Below are 21,774 nucleotides of genomic sequence, written 5' to 3'. Positions count from 1 at the left end.
CTAAAATTTACTCACATGATTAAACTTCAGTATGGAAGAATTTTACGGATGGCATTTATTTATTCATTCCACAAATATTGAGAATAAAATATGAGCCAGAAACTACGAAAAATAAAGCACGAATAAGACAGAATTCCTGCACTCGATGAACCCTGCTTAGTAGACAAAATAGATTATTTTTTTAATTTGGTTTTCATATTTACCTTTTTTTTTTTTGCAGGGAAGGATTCGCCCTGAGCTAACATCTGTGGCCAATCTTTCCTCTTTTTTTTTTTTTTCTTCTCCCCAAAGCCCCAAGCATGGTTGTATATCCTAGTTTAAGTCCTTCTAGTTCTTCTGTGTGAGCCGCCGCCTCAGCATGATAACTGACAGATGGGTGATGTGGTTCCACAACCGGGAAGTGAACTCGGGCCACCGAGGCAGAGGTGGAATTTGAACCACTAGACCAACAGGGTTGGCTCCAAAATAGATGTTTGAACAAACTATTTTAGTATAACAAAATTAACATTTTTACTTTTTTCTCTGAATCAATACTTACTGAACTAATCAATGAATCACTGTATGGTTAGGATGGAAAAGAATGAGGCTGGCAACCACTGTGATAGAAAAGTATAATTTTCATAAGCATAGATTCTTCTGCTGCTCCCCATCTCGGTACATGGCACCTCCATTCATGCACTGCTCTCAAGAAGAATCTGGCTGTCAGTCTGGGCATCTCCCATTCTCTATCCTGAATCCCCCTAGCCACGTTCAATCTATCACCAAGTCCTATCAATCCTTCTTTCATTTATTGAAAATTCATCCACTTCTCTCTCCATGACCATTATGTTATTCCAAACGACTACTTGCTAAAGGCCCTAAAATGATTTTCTTATCACTTTTTAGAATAAAGTCCAATTTCCTAATAGGCTGTATGGGTCCACATGCTTTTAACCAGACATAGCTCTTTAGTCCCAGAATGACTTGCATCTGCCTTCACTCACTGAACACACTTGGCTTCTTTCATTTCCCCATGGCCACTGCAGGACCTTTGATCCTGCTGTTCCCTCTACCTGAAATGCTCTTCTCCACAATCTTAACCCAGGTGTCTCCCAAAGTTCACTAACAGAACCTGAAAATCTTTAAATGCCACATGGTCAGAGAGGCCCCACATGTAATCTAGATTTTCTCTTATATATGCTCATAGCATATTCTCCTCTCCCTCACAGTACTTATCATGCTTTGTCCATCCATTTTTAGTTGTGTGGTTATTTGATAAATGACTGTCTCCCCCTCTTGGCAGAAAGCTTCATGAAGGTGGGGCCAGTGCTGGGCTTGTGGACTCTACATATTCCTAATGTCTAGCACAGTGCCTGGTGTTATATTCTAATAAGACCGATGCAGCTTTACATCTCCTTTATAGATCCAAGCATGCATTCTCGTGACAGTTTGATAAGTTAATATTATAATAATTCTTTTTATAGTTTATAGTGAAATGGAAGAGTTCCCCTCTTGTTACCAAGAGAAAGAACAGCTTTGTTGCACAAAGACTATTCAAAATGTTTCTAAAAGAAAAATCAAATTTGGTTTGACAGAACTTTCTGGAGTCTAGCCTTTCTCGCCAATAAAGTTAAGTTTCTCTGTGCTATGAACAGATTTTGCAGAAACAGACTGGATATTCCAGTGAAGTAGTCTTCTGCATTGTTGCTTCAATTCGCTCATTCATGAAAATGCAAAATCAAAACACGAAACAAAGGTATTTAGAATACTGTCATCATTAGAAGACTTCATTTCATCACATTTGTTAAGAGATATCGAAATGTCCTAATTAGCCAATTCCTTATATCCAAATTCTAACTATTAAACATTATGATGTCTCCTTCTTTGAATAGATACCTAAGAAACTCAGGATGGGAGATTCTCAAAAAAGCAAATTTATCAAATTTTTACTTATGTAGTTCAACTTCAAAGAAAGACATCAAACCTGGGAAGCAAAACTGTCCTTGAGTCAAGAGGCAAAAGTTATGACCCTCCCTAGTTACTGCAAACATTTATTTTACCTGATAAGTGAAAGTGAAAAGGGAGCTAACATTGTCAGAGCATTTCCCATCATAGCTATCTGTTTTGTCTTTCATGCCAACCCAGTTCTGACTAATATACTCTGAAATCTAGGTTTAGGTAGCAGACAGCCCACAAGTCATTTACCCTTTGGTTGAGCAAGTGAGAAGTAATGGGTAACTTCTAAAAGTCAAATTATCTTGCATCCAAAGAACTGATTTAAATCCACATCCAAAATTTATCTTAGATAAATGAACACATCTTTGACAACGAAATCAATCTAACATTACTTTTATATTAAATTCTCTTAATTTCTCCAACAACGCCATTCTAGTCGCACATCAATAGTTAGACGGCTTGTTAGTCTGTGGCATGATTTCTCACAGAAATCAGTCTCCATAAAAAGCATTCAGTATCATTGCCTGAGGTCCACCTTAGAAAGGAAACTGCCTATAACAGCAAAACGGTATTTACTTGACTACTTCCTATGGCTCATGCTAATATTTTAGCATTTCCATTTTTCTCTTTTACTCAGACATAGCTTAGAAATATCCAGGGAGAACTGGAAAACTTAAAGTAAATAACCCTATGTTGAAGTGTTTTCTCTTTGCTAAGAAGATTACATGTTTGCTAATATAAGAATTAAAGCAGCCATTTGATGAGGTATAAAGAACTATTCATAAAACCTGAATATGTTATTTTGCTTACAAACCTTCTAGCTCTGTTCTTAGAAGACTTAGATTCTCCAGTCATCTTAAAAGTTAAGAAACATCTTAAATTTATGCATAAGTTTTAGTTCCTATTTTCCCAAACAGTAGTTAGTTTCCAGAAAGGTACAGAGATATGTAGCACATATGATATCAACATAGTGAACTCTTTATGCTACACATGTTAATGCATGATATTTAATAACATTTATGAAATGTAGATGCAGTAAATTCCAAAATGTCTACATTCTATATAATATATATACTGGACCACCCCCAGAGGTACTTTTTTCTTCTTAAAATAAATTATTTCCCTTTCTTTAAAATAACTCATATATTAAAAATAATAGCTTCAATAACTCATAAAGTATACTGTATAATGTGGTTAAAGAGAAGTCAAGAATTTAGCCCTCAAAACTATGTTACTCAATATTTAAATGTTACTGATATACTTCTTGGGAGTACATATATAAAGACTTAAAGAAAATCCCAAAACATTATCTAGATATAAATCTGAACGACTGGAGATCTTGACCCGTAAAATAAATGGCAATCTTTTCTAAAAAAACACCTAAATTTCTTTAGTTTGTCAAATATAAATCCTCTTTCAGCCAAATGTCTATGAATATGATATGTATCATCGGTTCAAATATTTTTTCACTGAGTTATAAAACACTCAGTTTTGTTATTGCCTTGGCATTTAATTAATACCATCACCATATACTCTATAAGATGCCCAAAATACAAGGATACTTAAATCTACTGAGAATTCTCCCCCTGTCTGATTAATAAATTTGAGGAGTACAGTTCTATTTTTAGATAATTGATTCTAGTCCTTCAAAATCTAAAGCTATGTTTATATTCTATATAATTTCTCAGTTTCTTCTAGTAAGTTTGCTCTAAAAATATTCTTTCATTAAAATGGTCACATAAGAAGGCAAAGTAAGACGATTTTTTTCTTTTCCATTTGACCATGGTGGGGCCCCAAGCCTCAGCCTTTCACCTCTGCTGCAGTCATGTGATGTTCCCTCTGCTTAGTCTAAGTTTTTGTGGGTAATTTTGTTTCCAAGATAAAGAAAATCTTTAATGTTAGAACATTGAGAACGTACTTCTAAAACTTTATATTTTTCCTGAGACAAATTACGTCAACGTTTCACTCCATTCAGCGATTAACCAGGAGACGTAAATAACTAAATACTTGTTACTTGCTGGTTTTGCAATGTTTCACTTTCCTATATCCACTGTCCTAATTTTATGCTCAAACCTAAAATTATCTGCAAAAGAAAACTGCAATCAGGATCTGGGTAAATAATTTCAATGTCTGACATTATATTGAACTGATCTTTTTTAAAGTGAGAAAAAAATTACCTGAGTAGTATTTTTCAAACATTTTAATTTGTAGTGAATAAACAATCAACACTATAAAGAGAAGAAAGGAAGCCTTATTTTAACACTACAAATATTTATGTAAAAACAGCTTTACCTTAATTATTTATCCAGTCCTGTGCAATCTTTCCAGAATTGTTTGGAACAGCAGACTCCTGTAACAGAGTTGACTTTCACGAACCTTTGGGGATCTAGACAATGATTTAAAGACCAGTGGGCGTGAACGAGAGAAGCCAATCACCACCACCACCTTGCCCCAACACCTCCCTCTGTCTAACTTGCGTCAGTTCTTTTAAAAAAAAAAAGAGAAGCTAAATCAGTTGACTGTTGTACATTTGGATTAAACATCGGTTACACCAATTTCTATTTGCTTTTAGAAGTCTGGCTTTTAAGCAAAATACTCACTTAATGAAAGTTTTACCTTGATTGGCGTCACTCTGTATCAAGATTCTATAGGTCGAGTGACTGATAAATCTAGAAATGTTAATTTTTCCAAAGGTTTATGAATTGAAGTCAAAGTAGAACAACACAGTAACAATAATAATATTCATGGAGTCAGATTGTTTAAGGAAATATTATAATCAGAATGCGTAGAAAATATTCATTATATAGTGGAAGAGTTATTCTCTTTAGAACTGTTGACGCATTCAGAGGAAACGTTACAGAATGAAAGAGACTTCCAAATGGCACCCAGTTACTCAAGGTGACGTGAGCTCGGAAATCATAGGTTGTTATCAGCCACCGCTACCATTCCAAGGGCAGAGTAAGCAAAAGGCTGTTTGGAGTTTTTAAAGACTTTCTAAACAGACATTTTCCTCCTTTCAAAAAAATCTACCTGGCTTTCCACATATCAGAGGAAGAGTTCAAATGTGCTGGCAAATAATTAATTCTGTTATGAAAATGTGTCAAATAGACTTAACATTCTGAAAGTGAGGTGAGAAAAACAGTTTAAAAATCAATCCAAAATTAACAGTTCTTTGCCTTTTCAATATTTATAACATTAACGAACAATCTGATAACCAATCAAAAGAAATGCTAGATTACAACAGTTGTGTCAATTCGCTATTTCTATTAAAAAAAAACTAAACTTTGTTCTTTGAGTAAGAAATTCTTAAGTTGATGCAAGACATTAAACATTAAACAAAATGTCCAGTTGCCCATTTTTCTTTTCCTTTTCAGATGTGCCCATTTGGGCTGTTAACTTTAATATGGTATTTTTACTTTTATTTGTCTCTTAGTTAGCTTGTTCTTTATTTTCCAGATTTAATCTGTAGTGTTGTCTTTTATCAGATGAAAATTATTATGGTCTAGGGAAAAAATGATAACAAATACACTAATTTTAAGTCAGGGAAATTTAAAGAATGTTCCTTTTCAAATTACTTCCATCATTTAATTGTGATCTTTCCCACTTAAGATTTCTTTCTGTTTGCAAAGTTACCAGATGAGTATAAGATTAAGCAAGCAAAAGCCTGCAATAATTGTTAGAAAATTAAATAATCATATTGTAGTAAAATTCCATTTAATAGTGGGTCAACTGAAAATGAATGAATGTACCCCAATGTGTGAATTCTTACAATGATATCTTCATATAAAATAGGGTGGAGATAAATGTACAAATACCTAAAGTTTTACCTCTCTTAAAATTTTAAGTTTTGGCTTCCTTATAATTCTGATCTTGTTTGAGTACACTAAATAATTATAGTAAATTAGAATGTTGGATTAAAATAAAAAGCACATGTAAGAGACTTCTATGAAGGGTCTTGTCATATTTCTTTTGAACCTACTCTAATTGCAAAATTCTTATCACAAACTTTCCTAACACTGACTCAAAAATCAAATATACACATTTGAAATTTATTTGACAAAAGTTAGCTTAATTAAAATAGTTTAGGAAATTGTTTGTTGGACTATTTTCTTCCCTCGATATTTGACATGTTTAGACATGCCAAAATTAATGAAGAAATGTGTGGTCTGGTCTTGACAAAACTCACTGTAACTCTCCTTTCATAAGAAAAATACAGACTTAAACATTACAGTTTAATGTCCTGAACATTTCTGAAAACCATATATGATGTAATTTCACATACATTTGGTAATAAGTCTATGCTCTTTTGATTTTTAAAACATGGCCAATGTACTATATTCAGTTAGTCTCTGATTTGGCTCACGTATCACTGTAGAAACAGGTAATGAATGAGAATATGTACAGACTTAAAAAAGTGAATGAAATGAAAAATATGTGGATAGTGAATAACAAAGCTAGTCTGAGCAAGGAGATAAAAAACATTTTAACTAATCCTTCACATAAGGAATTCATATAAGTGCCGCCATGTACAGGTATATGAGACTTGATCTGTGTGTGTGTGGGGGGGGTGCCTTTCAGGGGGTAAGATATATCCACATAAAGGGATACCTGGCTTCCTAGACTATAACGTAATTAATGTCAGCAGAATTGCGCGATATGCCCCAGGACTCCAGAAGACAAAGAGTCCCCCGCGGCTGAGGCCATCCAAGAAGGCTTCAGGGAGCCCACGGACTTTGAAGAGGGCCTTAAAGTCCAGGTGAGATTCCAATAGGTAGAGAGAAAAGAGAAAGACATCTTGGATGAAAAAATGCAGACACGCTAAAGTATATTCTGGCAACAGTGAGAACCAGTCCGACTGCAGTGGAGACTTTCTGGAGCAAAATAGAATAGAATGGAATAGTCCAGGCTATAAAAGGCATTAAGACTAGGGACCTCAGATTTTTAGCAATGAGGATCTCTTGAAAGCTTCTGAAGAAAATCATAAAATCACCAGGGAAGGGATATAGGTGGGATGACAGGGTGGAGATGGCGGTGGGGAGAAGGAGAACAGTGAGGAAGTTGACTAATAGTTTGGCTTTGGCGATACTTGCCTGTCTAGAATGATGGCAGAAGAAAAGGCAGATGGAAAGGATTTAAACTGGAGTCAGTGGTAGTTTGCCTCTTTCTTGTACTGCTGTATCTATCACTTTCACTAGCTTACAATACATGCTATGAATTTTATGTGCTCATTCTATGAGAACCAAGAAACTTGCAATAAAATCTTCATTTTTCTTTATATAGAGAAGGAGAATATATGGTGATAACTCATCCATTTCAGCACCCCTTCCATCAATCTGTAGCTATCATTTTCAAATAGTACAGAGGAGGTCCCTAGAATGTATATCCCAATATAATGTTACCTATTGAAAATACAAAATTGTTGGCTCAAAATAAAGTAAGTGATTCAGATCATACCTGTGCATTTAAATAGGGTTTTTTTTGCCTCTATTTAAAATCATTGATCATCTTGTTTAAAGTTTCTACCTTCAACGATGTCCTCAAAGAGAAAGTTCCAGCTGGATCAAGTCAAAACTGGTCAACAATTAAAAAAAAGTCCCTTAGCCAGACCATCAGGGCATTTTGCAATGACACTGGGAAAGATAACCTCTTGTTCTCATCACCATTGTACCCAAATTTCTAATTTTAGTCATGGGACAAAATAATACTTGGAAATAGAATCTGGTTACAGCCAAATTGGAAGAAGATGGGTAGAAATAGTAATGATTAAGAAACCAAATTACCTAATTTTTAGTAATTTCATATGGCCTTTGTATCTGCATTCACTTGCTTTTCTTTGCTCCTACTTCAATTTCCCTTTTAGGTCACCTATCTTTTTTCTTGCTTCTGTTTCTTTTTAACTTTTCTATACTACACTGTTTTTATGATGCCTTATTCTCCAAGAAGAGTTACCTTTTATCATTTTCAGCCTTTGGATTTGTAAACTCAAAATCTAACAAAGTAGATCAAGTCCAAAGACTATACGTGTGTCCTCATCCTAGAGCCAATATTGGGGCTTCCAAATACAAACAACAATTCCATTAATCCAACTGCTCTTTATAATACTGCAGGGAAATGTCTATCTGACCTACCAAGTTATTCCTGAAAACAGAAGACACTAGCATAACTGCAGTTAGAAACAAGATTTTGATATGTCTTTTTAATGTAGGATTTACCCCCTGGCTTTTGAGTCTCAGGCTTACAGTGATGAAGAGAATTTGTGATCTTTTTTGATGTCACGTTTTGGCACTCCAAATTCTTCATTTTATCTCTCTTAGTATGGATACATGCAAAAAAGAAAAAAGAAGAAAATCTATACAGAAATGTTACAGAAATATTTCTAAATCATTCAAATAGCAGAATTCCATGTTATTCTGAAGATGACTTGAGCACTATATTCTTGTGCTACCATAGTCTGTGCATCACTTGTGGAGTGATGAAAGATTAGATATGCTACAGGCATCTCTCTTCATGATTATGTAATTATTAACCTCAACTTACGTAATAAGAAATAAAGAATAAAAGAGGGAAAAAATGAATATAACCCCCAAAAGCCACATAGCAAGTTAACTGTAAACACAGAAGTAAAGATTAATAATTTTCTAATACCCCTTTGACAGATCCTCTCAGATATCCATGGAAACTTAGGCCACTTCTATTTTTTGAGGCTCTAAATATATTTTTAAAAATTTTTAAAAATCCAAAATAAGGTTGCTAAGTTGTAGTACATTTTCAGTGTTCCTATTTAACAAAATAACACCTTAACCATAATACAAATGACTTTATGAATAGCCTCATTTGATGATACCTTCAAAAAGTCTAAATTTGAGACCTTCCTGAATATGAGGCCCCAAAGGGGTTCCCAGCCTAGGCCCCCAGGAGAGGCTTTGCTTTTCTGTTCTAAAAACCACCCTGACCGAGAGAAATGCAGTGACCCAGGCATGGTGAGGAAATGATGTAGTCGATGGCATTCCCTCCTCTGCAGCCCCACCTAAACCACCTTTACAGTACAATGGAGCACTCTGAAAATGTTTGAATAGTCAACGACTATGTTGCAATATTAGCAAACAAGTTTGGTGCAGATTGACAAACTTACTGACTTTGCCGCAGACCTAAATAGGAAATTCCTTTTAGCCTCAGCTGACGGAAAAAGCGTTAGGAGACAGCTCATGGTGTTGATGATATTTTGTTCTCTGCGTTTCCTCATTCAAGCAACTCAAATCCTTCTGGTCCGTTTCATTCCTTGATCCCACATTGAAATGATGCAGAGAAAAGGGTATTACAAGTTCACTGCAGGCTTCTGCCTAAGCAGATATATCATGGTGAAGAAGGATGACAAGTTCTGTGAGGCTTATGGGTGATTACAACTTAAATAACGTACCGAAACTCTAAATGTTAGATTAGAGCTTTTAAAAGATTGTTTTAAAGAATGATTCTTATGCTTTAAAATGCCTGCTTGAGAAAGAAATAGCACTGCTAAGAGATGTATAATTATAATGATAATTATAACAACACTTCCTAAACAAATAAATCACCATGTTAATTTAAGTTCTTCATATAGAATGCAGTATTAATACAGTGCTAGGTTGTTGACTGCCTTTCTAATTAATAGCAATTGATGGGTTAAAAAATTACATTCTTGGGCCAACCCCGTGGCCTGGTGGTTAAGTTCAGTGTGCTCCACTTCTGCAGCCCAGGTTCACGGGTTCAGTTCCCGGGTGTGGACCTACACCACTCATCAGCCATGTTGTGGCAGCGACCCACATACAAAATAGAGGAATACTGGCACAGATGTTAGCTCAGGGTGAATTTTCCTCAAGCAAAAAGAGGAAGATTGGCAACAGATGTTACCTCAGGGCAAACCTTCCTCAGCAAAAAAAAAAATTAGATTCATTTTGGGCTGCAGTACATTAATTTCCCTTGCTCTCTTTCATATTCCCACCCATCCCTTTCCTTTAAAAGCAAATTCCCTCCCGGAATAATTGCTATGCAGTTGGATCTTGTAATTTCATCAGTGATTGGACTTTGAAAACCTGGTGTCATCTTGCTTGAATCTGGACTCCCAACAGTTTCTCGAGCTGTGACCCAGTAGACTGCCTGGCTAGACTGGAACGAGATAGAGGAGAAAGGAGGCAGAAGAGCACTCAGCAGGATTTTTAAAGGGAAGGGGCTCTCTCCTAAAAGGTGATAACACAAACCCATGCTGTACAAGAATCAGTGTCTCTAATAACAAAGACACGTTCAGGCTGGCCTTTTTGGTATCCTCTCCCAAGTGTTGCAGTAGGAATTTGGGCAGAGTGAGATGTATGATAGTGACATTGACATTTCCTAGTGGACTTTCAGTGAATGCAGAGGATTTCCTGAGTCAGGTCTGCTCTTTCCTGAGTCAGTAATTAGGGGGCAGGTTTCTGCCTGAGGATCTCATCTCTCCTGCTGGGCTGTAAGCAACTCCAGGGCCGGGCCATGGTGCAGTCAAAGCTCTTAATAGGGAACTTGTTGACTGATGTACCGTCCTTTGCTATGAGGGTCACCAGTGCCCAGCATGGCAAGATTAATTGAGCTTTTTGTACTTTATGTGTTGCTTGAGTTAAGAATTATGATTCCTGGAGGGCTGGGTATGAAGTTGGTAGCACCCATCTTTCTTTAAATATAGGAAAGCTGACTCAGAAAAAGTAAATGTCTTGACTTCATTCGGCAGGATGGCAGCAGAGGGGGGACATTCAGGCAGATGGTATATTTAGGAGGCTTGGAATGCATTCAAGCACGTCTAGACAGCCAATTTAGATTAACTGTAAACAATGTCTTGTTTGTTTACCTCGATTAATATTAGCCTATGCCTGATTCATAGTAGGTACTGTATAAATGTTAAACAAATGAAAGCCTCTGTTAAAGGCACTGATTCAATCTGTGTATTCAAATCCTTTCTTTAGAACTGATGAGGTTGCAACAGGAAACATTGTAACAATTATTCTAATTGATGGATCCTGTGATATATTAAAATGCAGTAGTTCCTTCCTATGTTCAGAGCCATTGTGAGAGGGTAAGTGAATGCTTATGCTGCATGCATTAGTCCCTTCCTAGAGAGCTGCCTTCCTGGAATATGAAGCAGTAATTACCAACCATGTGTTCAAAGAATATTCTAAGAATCATAAGGGTATGGGAAAATTATAATAATAATAAGTTTTAAAAAGCAAGATACAAAATCTAATAGTAATATGATCCCTATTTTGTTTCTAAAATTATGTATATGTAATATGGGAAAACATATGCAAAGAAAAAATGCTTGAAAGAACATATGTCAAAATATGAATAGTGGTTATTTCCAGATTGTGGAAATGTAGATAATCTTTTCTTTTTCTCATCTATATTTGCCAACTAACCTTTAAAAATTATGGATTACTTTCACTATGTGAAAAACAATAAACATTATTAAAAACAAAAGCAACAAAAACAAAGAGCTCCTCTCTTAGGTTTTGCAACAATTATTAATCAACCCCAGATACTAGCTGCTAGCTAAATCTCTATTTTTAGTGAGAATATTTTGCATCCTTAACCAGCAAAAATCAACTTTCTTAAAAAATCTTCTATCCTCAATGGGTACTTACAAAATTTTGTCTAGACAAAATCATGCATGTCCAGTTTGTTCTGGAAGGATGGATTGTTTCTTCTCCATCAGCAAGAGGTACTCCAATGGATCTCAAAATATTGTTGAGAAAAATGGAGATTTTTGAATACATTTGGACCCTCAATATTTTTTCCATAATGCTGTGAGATAGTCAGTTTCTAATACAGCATAATAAGGAGCCATCTTCATTTATTCTTTCAATAAATATTATTGAACACTTATGTGCCAGACTTTATGGTAGGGGCTAAGGCAAGAGAGACAATAAAAAAAATTAGACCCAGTCTCGGCTCTCAAGAAGCCCTGGTCTCTCAGAGGAATCCGTTGCTTAAGTAGGTCATGATGCTATAATGTGGTGGGCGAGATGCCTGTGGGAACTGAGGGGTAGGAGAAGTGTGGCACCCACCTCGGCTTGAAAGGGACAAAGAAGACTTACTGGAAAAGGTGACAGCTGGGCTCAGACTGAAAGAATGAACAGGAGCTGGCAAGGAGCAATGGGATGGGGGACAGACTGCAGGCAGAGGGACAGCATGAGCAAGGGCAAGAAAGAACACCTCCTGGCGACCTGGTGTTCCCGGAATACCAGTCCCATTTACTGGAGAGGTCACTGGTGTGATCACATGGGGTTTCCGTGCTTTGTCTTTTCTTTCTTCTGTTCAGTTCAAATGAGTTCATAAAAAAAAAAGCAACTGAGCAGTGCCAAAATTTCAGATATGTGGAGAAAATGTGCTTTGTTAGGAATCGTGTTAATAAAGGTTACCACAAAGAGTAAAAACCACCAGGGGAGCACAAGGCAAGTCTTGCCTGCATTGCATCCTTGGAGAGAGTGTTCATGTGGGCTGGGGCCTCTGCTTTGGGTTTGGACCATCAGGATCGTTGTGTTGTAATTGGGCTAAGAACAGAAAAGTTCAGGTTCATGAGGTATTTTGAGAAAGGAGCCAATTGCATGTTTTAAAGAAATTGAATTTTAACTACAGAAATTTTGACTCTCTATTCTTTCCTAGATATCTTAAATATTTTAAAATACATTTAAGTAAAGATGATGCTTAAGTAAATTATATAAGTAATTTACCCAGTAATATTAATGTCTTAATTTGCAAGCATCTATAGTCTCTAATTCTTTTTTTATAGTGTTTAGTGTAGGTGTGATTGGAAGACTGATAACTTGCTTTTTAATGATGGATGATTTGATTTTTACATATGCATAAAAGAATTGTATTCATGCAAATAATTTTCCTTGTGCCCTTTTCTCGACTTTAAAAGGCTGATGGCATTTCCTTTGAAGCTTGCTTAAAACTTTTAACATTAGCTTTCTCAGAGGAAGGCTGAGAGGAGCTCATTTTTTCTTGAAATTGCCCTCTTCATCCTTTCTAATCTACAAGAGAAGGCTTCTGACACCCTGAAACATCTGAATGGCTGAACAGGTTCTTCCTCCTCTGTTATACAAGCATTTAGCATTGGATTTCGATTCTGAAGATTTGGGTTCAAGTTCTAACTCCAACATGTACTAGCTGTGGAAGTACCAACAAGTCAGTAAACTCTCTGGGCCTTCATTTTCTCATTTATAAAAAGTATATGATTCCTAGGGTGACAACAGGACCACTGAGAGGAGCAAATGAAATTCACCAATTCATTTATTGAGAATCTACTATGTGCCGAAAATACACTTATGAACATGACAATAGTTTAAACTGGCAAAATAGTTACTTCTTTCTTCCCATGGAGCTCCTTTTGCCACTCTTTGGACTACAAAACTTAGAAATGTAAATAGATGGTAGCTACACTTATGTAGCAGTCAAAGAAATAGCAAAGTGGTTGTCCAATAGAAACATGTTGGGCATAAAATTCTGACACGTTGACCTAAAATCCTGATTCTAAATATTTCAACTTAACTAATTCTCCTCATCCAAATTTTTACCAAAGTTGAAAGGTAAATGATGAATTAGTTGTCTTTAGTCTTTTTTTTCTCTCCTGTTCCTGTTTTTAACCTGTCAATCAAGCAATCATTCCATCAGGGAGTAATCACTGAAAATCTATAGTTTACCCCAAACGATGTTCATCACTGTGTCCTCGTCTTTAGGCTTTCCTTCTACTTCCAAACATCTGGCTCTGTGTTTCTCTGAGTGACCACAAGCCTTAGAATAACTGGGGAGCTTTACGGTTGAGTTGATATACACAAGAGTTCTGATGGTATCTACATATGTATTAAATTATGTATTGTATGTTACATATATGAAGACAGAGATCTGTATACCTGTATCTATTTTTACATTTGTATCTAGTAGGAACCATAGTGCTTTTTTTCCTATTCAAAGCTCAGTTTTTATCCTTTGCTTCATATGCTATGTTCCTATAAGAGCATTGTTGTTTTCTCACTGTAATTCCAAATTCTTTTATCAAATATGGGACTGCCCTATGAAATGGAGAGCCTATTGATTCTGAAGTTCAAATTCAAGGATTCAGATGTGATCCCCATTCTGCTGCCTACTAGCTAAGAGACTTTAGACAAAGTGGAGTAAATGCCTCCCTCCTCTGTGCTGTCTCTGCTTCCTACAAGCTTTGCTGTTGAGCTTATATGATATCCTAATAGATTTGTCTACATCTGCCCTTCTAGACTTCGTAGTCCTCAGGAGCAGACACTGTGTCTTGTTCAGCATAGCACAGGGTCAACTGGTATAGATTCTGGAGCTCGACTGCCTAGACTTAAACCCAAGTCCTGTCACTTATTAGCTGCTTTGACTTTGAGCAAGTTGTTTGTCATCTCCGTGCCTCAGTTTCCTCATCTGTAAAAAGGAGATAATAGTGCCTACCTCACACTGCTGTTATGAGGGTTACCTAAGTTAATATTTCTAGAACATTTAGAAGAGTGTCTGGCACATAGTAAACATTATGTAAGTATTGTTATATATGTATATTTAAAGAATTGTCTCTAACTTCAAAACCTAATATGGTACCTACTTAGTAAGTCTTTGTTGAATAAGCAGATAAGGTCATGTAAATATTCTGGAACTCAGTTTTCTCTTTAAAACTGGGTCTGTTACTGCAATAAACAAAAAATTAAAAAACAAAAACAAAAACAAAAAAAACTGGGTCTAATAAAAACCATTATACAAGCTTACTGTGAGGGTTAAATGAGATAATGGATATTTAAGCACTATAAACATAAAAGATATTTTTATTGCTATTCATTTATAAGGGCAATGTGACATTCACAAAATTGATCATACAATTCAATTCGTTTCAACACCTTTTGCTTTGGAATTGTCTTGTCACTGTTTATCAGACCATTATTTCATTTGTTAAACTATTGATTAGCACTGTCTAAAAGCTAGAAAACGGCAGGTTTTAACCCTGACCCGTGGAATCTCAGAAAACAACCTCGTAATAAGACACGATTTGCAATACGTGTTTAACATTAACCAACCTGTGAAACTGAACAGCACCATGGTACATATTTACCCCTGAACCTGTCCTCAGAGCCAATGTTTAAACATGCAAATGTCCTGGTAGATTTTAGGGGTTTGGTTAGGCTTTGCTTTGGGTTACTTTTCTTTTTGGTGAGATTGACAAAATATGAAGACCCAAAGATGTGCCAAGACACATTTTCTAAAGGCCAAAGTAAATGACCTACCTTTTGCTTACACTCCAGAATTTGAGATTGCTGGGCATTTTAGTACTAATTCTGAAATTGGCCAGCCACACAGTTTTCGTCTAATCCTAGTCAGTTGATTCAAAGGTAAGACCCCTTTAATCTTGAATCAGTGCATGGTCAGCTGGTGACATGAATGGAAGACTGGCTCTCTTCGAGGCAGCTTCTTGATCAAACAGGACCCCATAACTTCCATCTTCACATCTCTTAAATACAAGGAAGTCTTGCAAGCACACATATATGCTACTTCTCATTAATTGAGGTTAACCAGGACAAGACTGCTTAGAATTTGAGTTGAAGTCGAAAAGACTGTGGTGTCAGGCCGGCCCTGTGGCTTAGCGGTTAAGTGCATGTGCTCTGCTGCTGGCGGCCCAGGTTCGGATTCCCGGCGCGCACCGATGCACCACTTCTCCGGCCATGCTGAGGCCGCGTCCCACATACAGCAACTAGAATGATGTGCAACTGTGACGTACAACTATCTACTGGGGCTTTGGGGAAAGAAAATGAGGAGGATTGGCAATAGATGTTAGCTCAGAGCCGGTCTTCCTCAGCAAAAAGAGGGGGATTAGCATGGATGTTAGCTCAGGGCTGATCTTCCTCACAAAAAATAAAATAAAATAAAATAAAATAAAATAAAATAAAATAAAATAAAATAAAAAATCAAAGACTGTGGTGTCAAATCCTTTATTAGGTCCAGTTCGATTCACTCTTTGAGATTGAGAAATGAGGAAACACACATGCAGGTGTTTTCAAATAGAGAGCTTTATAGAAATTAAAAATAACATTATTTAAAAATCTTTAGTGTTCTTATAAAATATTCTTATGCTATTTGAGAACTATGTCAGTTTTTTTACCCATTAGGTGCTCTGGGTATAATGCTGATGGAAGCTAGTCATGTCCACTCTGGTCATTTACTTGCTTTCCATTTCTCCCTCTTTCAAACAGTTGGTCTTTCAGTTGCTGAGATATTGAGAGCCGTTTTCCCATGAGTGTAAATATACGGACATGAATACGTTCCTGTTTTCCTCCTAAATTGAAGTATATTTGTTACATAAATATAGATGTCTTTAGGCTTAGTACCTATTCAGACTACTGAGATTCATGGTCTCAACAACCCAGTTTAATTTTTATAAGGTAAATTTAGTCTTTAAAAAAAAAATCAGTCCCACTATTTGCTGGTAGAACAGCAATAACTAGTCTGCTGAATTATTCATTGTCCAATGTGTAGTCACCTAGGCTGGTTTTCCTGGGGCAATCGTTAAGTAAACAAGATTTTTATCACTCTCATGCCCAATTATGGAAAGAATCAACAGGAGCAAGATGAGGCTGCAGGGAGCTGTCGAAAGACCTCCTAGGATTTTACTCAGTGTTTTCTGGTCATGTTTTTGTCACAAGAAACATTATTTAAACATTTCTTTAATATCCAGTATAGCTTATTTTTATTACACGAATATAAGGATTTAGGAATATGTGGCAAAAAGATGAAACACATTTTTAGATGCTTTCTCAGCAGAGAAATCTCCTTATGATGACCTCAATAAGCTAAATCACTCCAGCTATCGTGAAAAATTTGAGGCTCTGTTTATTCTTTTTTTCCTAGGATTTCAGCATAAAAGTACTCAGTTTCTATATGCGTTATCACAAATGTTTATATATACCCATGAGGAATATTTGAGAGTATATATAGATTCATTTTCACTGTGCAGAAATAGATGAGGTCACAGGGCTTTGTGGCACATGCATTTTCACCTAAAGTATTTAAAAAACAATTTTCTTTCAAAGCTTTGCATGATCTCATGGAATCACACTTTGTTATTCTACGTTGTGACTGCTGTAATGACTTGAGAATAATTGACACAAGATGTACATGAGACAGTATGCTTGTATTGAGTAGATCCGGGTGGGGGGAAATAAGTTTTCAAGGATTCTAAGTGTTTAGAGAGTTCCTATTTTGCCCTCTCTCTCTAGCTCCACGAATCATGTGGAGATGGCCTGTGTTTTATATCTTGAGTAGACTGGTAAATTAAGGCCTCTTTATTTTTTAACCCGTTATTCCTTCCTTCCTTCTTTATTTTTGCATAGAACAGTAACTTATTAAAGAAAGCATCTGTATTCTTTCTTTACTTTTCTGCAAGTGAGAAAATATGTGTGAAGAACTTAGAACAGGGCCAGGGATACAGTAAGAACTAAATAAATATTAATCGTTGCTGTTGGTTGTACATTTTTAAATCAGAGAGCCACATAAAATTGCCTAGGTACTTAATATTTTTATGAGAAGCTACTCTTCTACAGTAGATGATTTTTGATTCAAAGAATCATGCATTAACTAAATCTCAATTCAAAATCTCAATTCCATTCTGTATTCTCGGCTGAAAACCAGATGGCAAATTTAATTCCTAGGCCTACCGGCAAACTTTCCAGAAATGGTCCCCAAACTTCTGTTCTTTGCAATATTCACAGATCCCAGGAGAAACAGCTTCCATTAGTGGGCCACTTAAAATATTCAGCTACTTGGGCATTAGCATGCGTTGCCTTGTGTTAACTTGTTATGGAGTTAACTTTTCACATGTAGGAAATTCTGAAAAATGTATATTTATAACAGAAATGCTGAGGTCTTAATGCCTCCAGCACTGCCTCAGTCTGCTGCAATGTCTGTTTACTCTGGTCTGGTATTTAAAAAAATATACAGACTTGCCATAGCAACCACTGCAACACAAAGCATATACGTGTTTCTAAGATAAGGAGAATTTTTTTTTTTTAAAGAAACATACAGAAATATGTTAGTTGTACAGGTACAGATTAGATATTCTGCAAAATGGAAATGTGTGAGTATAGTAATAACATTTTCATATGAAACAAGAATATTTCTAAATACTTAGAATAGTTCTGAGTACTTATTACTATTATTATATTTAAGGAATTTTTTAAGATTAAGGAATCCTAAAAGTGTAATGTATTTGGATACACAACAGTGACTCCGGCAAAAAAGACACAACCATAGCCACATAAGAATTGAAGTTGATGACTATTAGTTTATGAAAACATGATATGTAAATGTAATGCCTTGTTATTATTTTGCTTGATATTCTCTACATATGCTTGAAGTTTATTTGTTAAAAGTGAACCTTGAAGAACCTGAAAAGAACTACCCTATACCTATTTCTAAAGAACGTGTATAAACATTTCTTCTATTTTTATTGTGAGAAAATGATTTGTGCTTTACTGACAGAAGGACAGGTGATTGGGCCTTCTTTTGGCCTCAATAATTGATATATTTGGGGCTTACATTGCATGGAATTTGAAACTCATCACACTTGACTATCTCCTTACTGTCACTATTCAAAAGTGTGCTGCCCTCATTTGTTAATTTTGGTGGAGAATAAAGGAGTAAAAAATGTACTCACATGGGCTATTGAATTATTTTTCTAAATTTCTTGCAAAACAAAATATTCACAAATCTAGAAACTCAGAAATATATACATGTATAACATTAGTTTTATTGAAAGAATTACAAAGGGGAACCAACTGGCTTTTTACTTCAATTCTGATCAAAATTTTTAAAGAGTGACTATGTAGGAAGTAACAGCTCCGAGGGATTGGGGGATCTGGGGATAGAATAACCTTTCACCCGTTGAGAGGATCAAATTCCTGAAAAGTCCATGACAGAAGAATTCCAGGTTGAGTAACTTAATAGCTTACAAAGAAGATATGATTTACGCAGTTGGGGCTAAGCCTGCATGAATCAGTAAGATATTTTTATACTCATAAAAGTAAAAACATCACCAATGAGATTATTACATATTTAAATTGGTAATAATAAATTTCAACTTCTCACCTTTTGCTCACTAAAATGCTTCTAGAATCTTAAATTTTGCTATTGCATAGCTGAATACAGTTAAAATTAATTACTAGTAAATAAATTAATTAAATATAATACTAATGAAGTAATAGGAAATTGTTATTAATAAAGGCTAAATGTCCTTTAAAAAGTATTTTCTAGTATATATGGCTAGTAGGTATTAAATTCTGTTATCTTTTCAACAGTTAAACAAAATAAAGAGAAATCAGACTCAAGTTAAAAGCTGAAAGGTTTTGGAAAGGTTTGCTTTTGACTTGCACATTGGAAAAGAGGACTGCATGCTCGTCTAGCAGAGTAGCCCAGAAAGCCGGTAAGTGAGACCTTCATAATCCATCTGAGCATCTTTTCTTACGAGGTAATCAAACGGCTTGTGTTGCTTCTTCTTCCATGCATCTTTTGTCAGCTCTTGGTACCTACAGAGGCATGTCAAGGAGTTCTGCCACACTAGAGTCTTAAGAAAGACAGCTTAGACATATCAGCCAACCTATGAAGCACCTCAGCATGACTCACATTTTCAATCATTCCAAACCATTTCCCTATTTTATTTAAATATTATTTATCTGCTGATTTTTTTTACTTTAAAACTGACTTGTTTTTAGGCAAACCATACTTGCAGAACAAGAAAAGCAGCTGCATTTTACCTTAGAAATGATTTTTTGGTGACCTTTGGCAAAAATGTTACAATATATAGGCCCCCAAATGAAATGCTTCATTCCTTAGCTTAGCTAATATAGTGAATTTCATTTTTAATTCTTATTATGGAAAATTTCAAGTTTATACAAATGTAGATGGAATAATATAGTGAAACCTCACATATGCATTATCGGGCTTCAACAATTATCAACCATGGCCAATCTTATTACATCTAAACCACCACTCTCTCACCCTGCTACTTTAAAACAAAGCCCAAATATATAATTTCCTGTTAAATATATCTGTGTATATCAGTAATAGAGAAGTACTTCTTAAAAAATAGTCATGTTGGGGGCTGGCCCGGTGGTGTTGTGGTTAAGTTTGCGCACTCTGCTTCAGTGACCTGGGGTTTGCAGGTTTGGATTCCGGGCACAGACCCGCACACTGCTCCTCAAGCCATGTTGTGGCGGCGTCCCATATACAAAATGGAGGAAGATGGGCACGGATGTTAGCCCAGGACCAATCTTCCTTAGCAAAAAGAGGAATATTGGCAATAGCTGTTAGCTCATGGCCAATCTCCCTCATGAAAAAAAAAAGTAGTCATGTGGCACAATTTTTTAAATCAAAACAACCCTTCTTGTTTACTGGCGATGTCTTGCAATCTTAGAGAAAGTTGTGTAAGCACCGGGGTGAGTAGACCAGTGCATACTTTGAAACCTGATTGAAAGGGCACCACAGGTCAGCCAGGTTCTATCAGGAAGTAGTGTTAGGTAAACCACGGGTATTAAGAGGAAAGATATTTGAGCAAAACTGGGCAAAATGTAGGCTGGAGGATCCTCAAGGAAACAGGCAAAGAAATGACAACAAGGTGCAATTTTTTTTAAAAGAGAAGCAATTTTATGAGGGTTGGATTGAAGAAGGCAGAATATTGGAGTTTGAGGATGACAGTCATGTAAATCAACAAAATTCAGAATATAGGAAATTCTATAGGACAAATGACTGGGTTTCGTCATCAAATAAATTTCAAGGGGAAAAAAAGAGATGAGAAGTGGTTGAACCTATGGATTAAAACAGACTTAAGAGACATATCAACCAATGTGTGTGAACTCTGGATTTGGCTTCAAACAAACTAACGGTAAAAGAAAAAAGAGAGACAATCAGAGATATTTGGACACTGCCTGGATACTTGATAATATTAAGGAAATGTTGGTTTATTTAAGGTGTGATAATATTTTAGTTATTCTTAAAGACTTTTATCTTTTTGAGATACATACTGAATCACATATGGATCAAATTATATGATGACTTGGATTTGCTTGGAAATAATCTAGTAATGATTGTAGTGGGAGTAGCAGGAAGGAAAAGTGTGGGTATAGATGAAAAGCAACAGACAAGTATTGACAGCTGTTGAAGCTGGGTAAAGATGGGGTGTCATCATACTATTCTCTACTTTGGAAAATGTTAGAAATTTTCCATATTAAAAAGGTTTAATTTTCCCGGTTTAGAACGACTACCTGTATTTTTCCTGATATTCTTCCCAAAAATTTGCAAGCAGAAGGAAGATACTATAAATTCCTTCAACCAAACAGAAATTTCTATTAACTAGCACTTTTGAGTTTTTCCGTTATAGATGAAGTTAACAATGGTAGCCTATGGCATTCTGAACATTGAAAGATTAAATTATGTTCAATAGAATTTTGGTTTTAAAATGGATCTTGCTGTCTTCTAATTCTTTAAAAATTGACAATCCATGGCGGGTGTAATTTCCTCTTAACCAGAACATTGCATTCTCTAATCATGCAACAAAGAGTTTTTCCATATCCTTAGTTAGACAAGTGAGACTTCTGAGCAGAATTTTCCTCTTTTGTGCCTGTGAAATTTATGCATATCCATGTGCACGTGTGCACCTCACCCAACTTTTGAGAACGTCTTTTGGGAGGGGGGTGTTATTTTGAAAAACACTTGTACACACAGAATTCCAATTCCTTAACAAAGAGTAATTATGTAAGATATGGCCCCAGGAGCAGGATAAAATCAGAA

General features: G+C 35.8%; 1 protein-coding gene across 2 annotated transcripts in view; it reads right to left on the bottom strand.

Annotated features, from left to right (window-relative positions):
• The window catches only part of SLC38A4 (solute carrier family 38 member 4), a 68,527-nt gene that overhangs the window by 35,973 nt on the left and 10,780 nt on the right, over positions 1-21,774 (bottom strand). Inside the window, exon 2 of one of the 2 annotated variants that reach the window (XM_087442514.1) lies at positions 4,228-4,321. The exons of the other annotated variant lie outside the window; for it this stretch is intronic. The gene's annotated coding sequence lies outside the window, so the exon portion shown is untranslated. The remainder of the gene's footprint in view (positions 1-4,227; positions 4,322-21,774) is intronic. 2 annotated transcript variants of the gene reach the window in all.

This window comes from Ceratotherium simum, chromosome 17 (genome assembly GCF_057802395.1).
Source record: "Ceratotherium simum simum isolate JZ-2026a chromosome 17, ASM5780239v1, whole genome shotgun sequence".
NCBI lineage: Eukaryota > Metazoa > Chordata > Mammalia > Perissodactyla > Rhinocerotidae > Ceratotherium > Ceratotherium simum.
The sequence above is the reverse complement of the archived record's forward strand: the minus strand, read 5'-3'. Positions and strand labels throughout refer to the sequence as shown.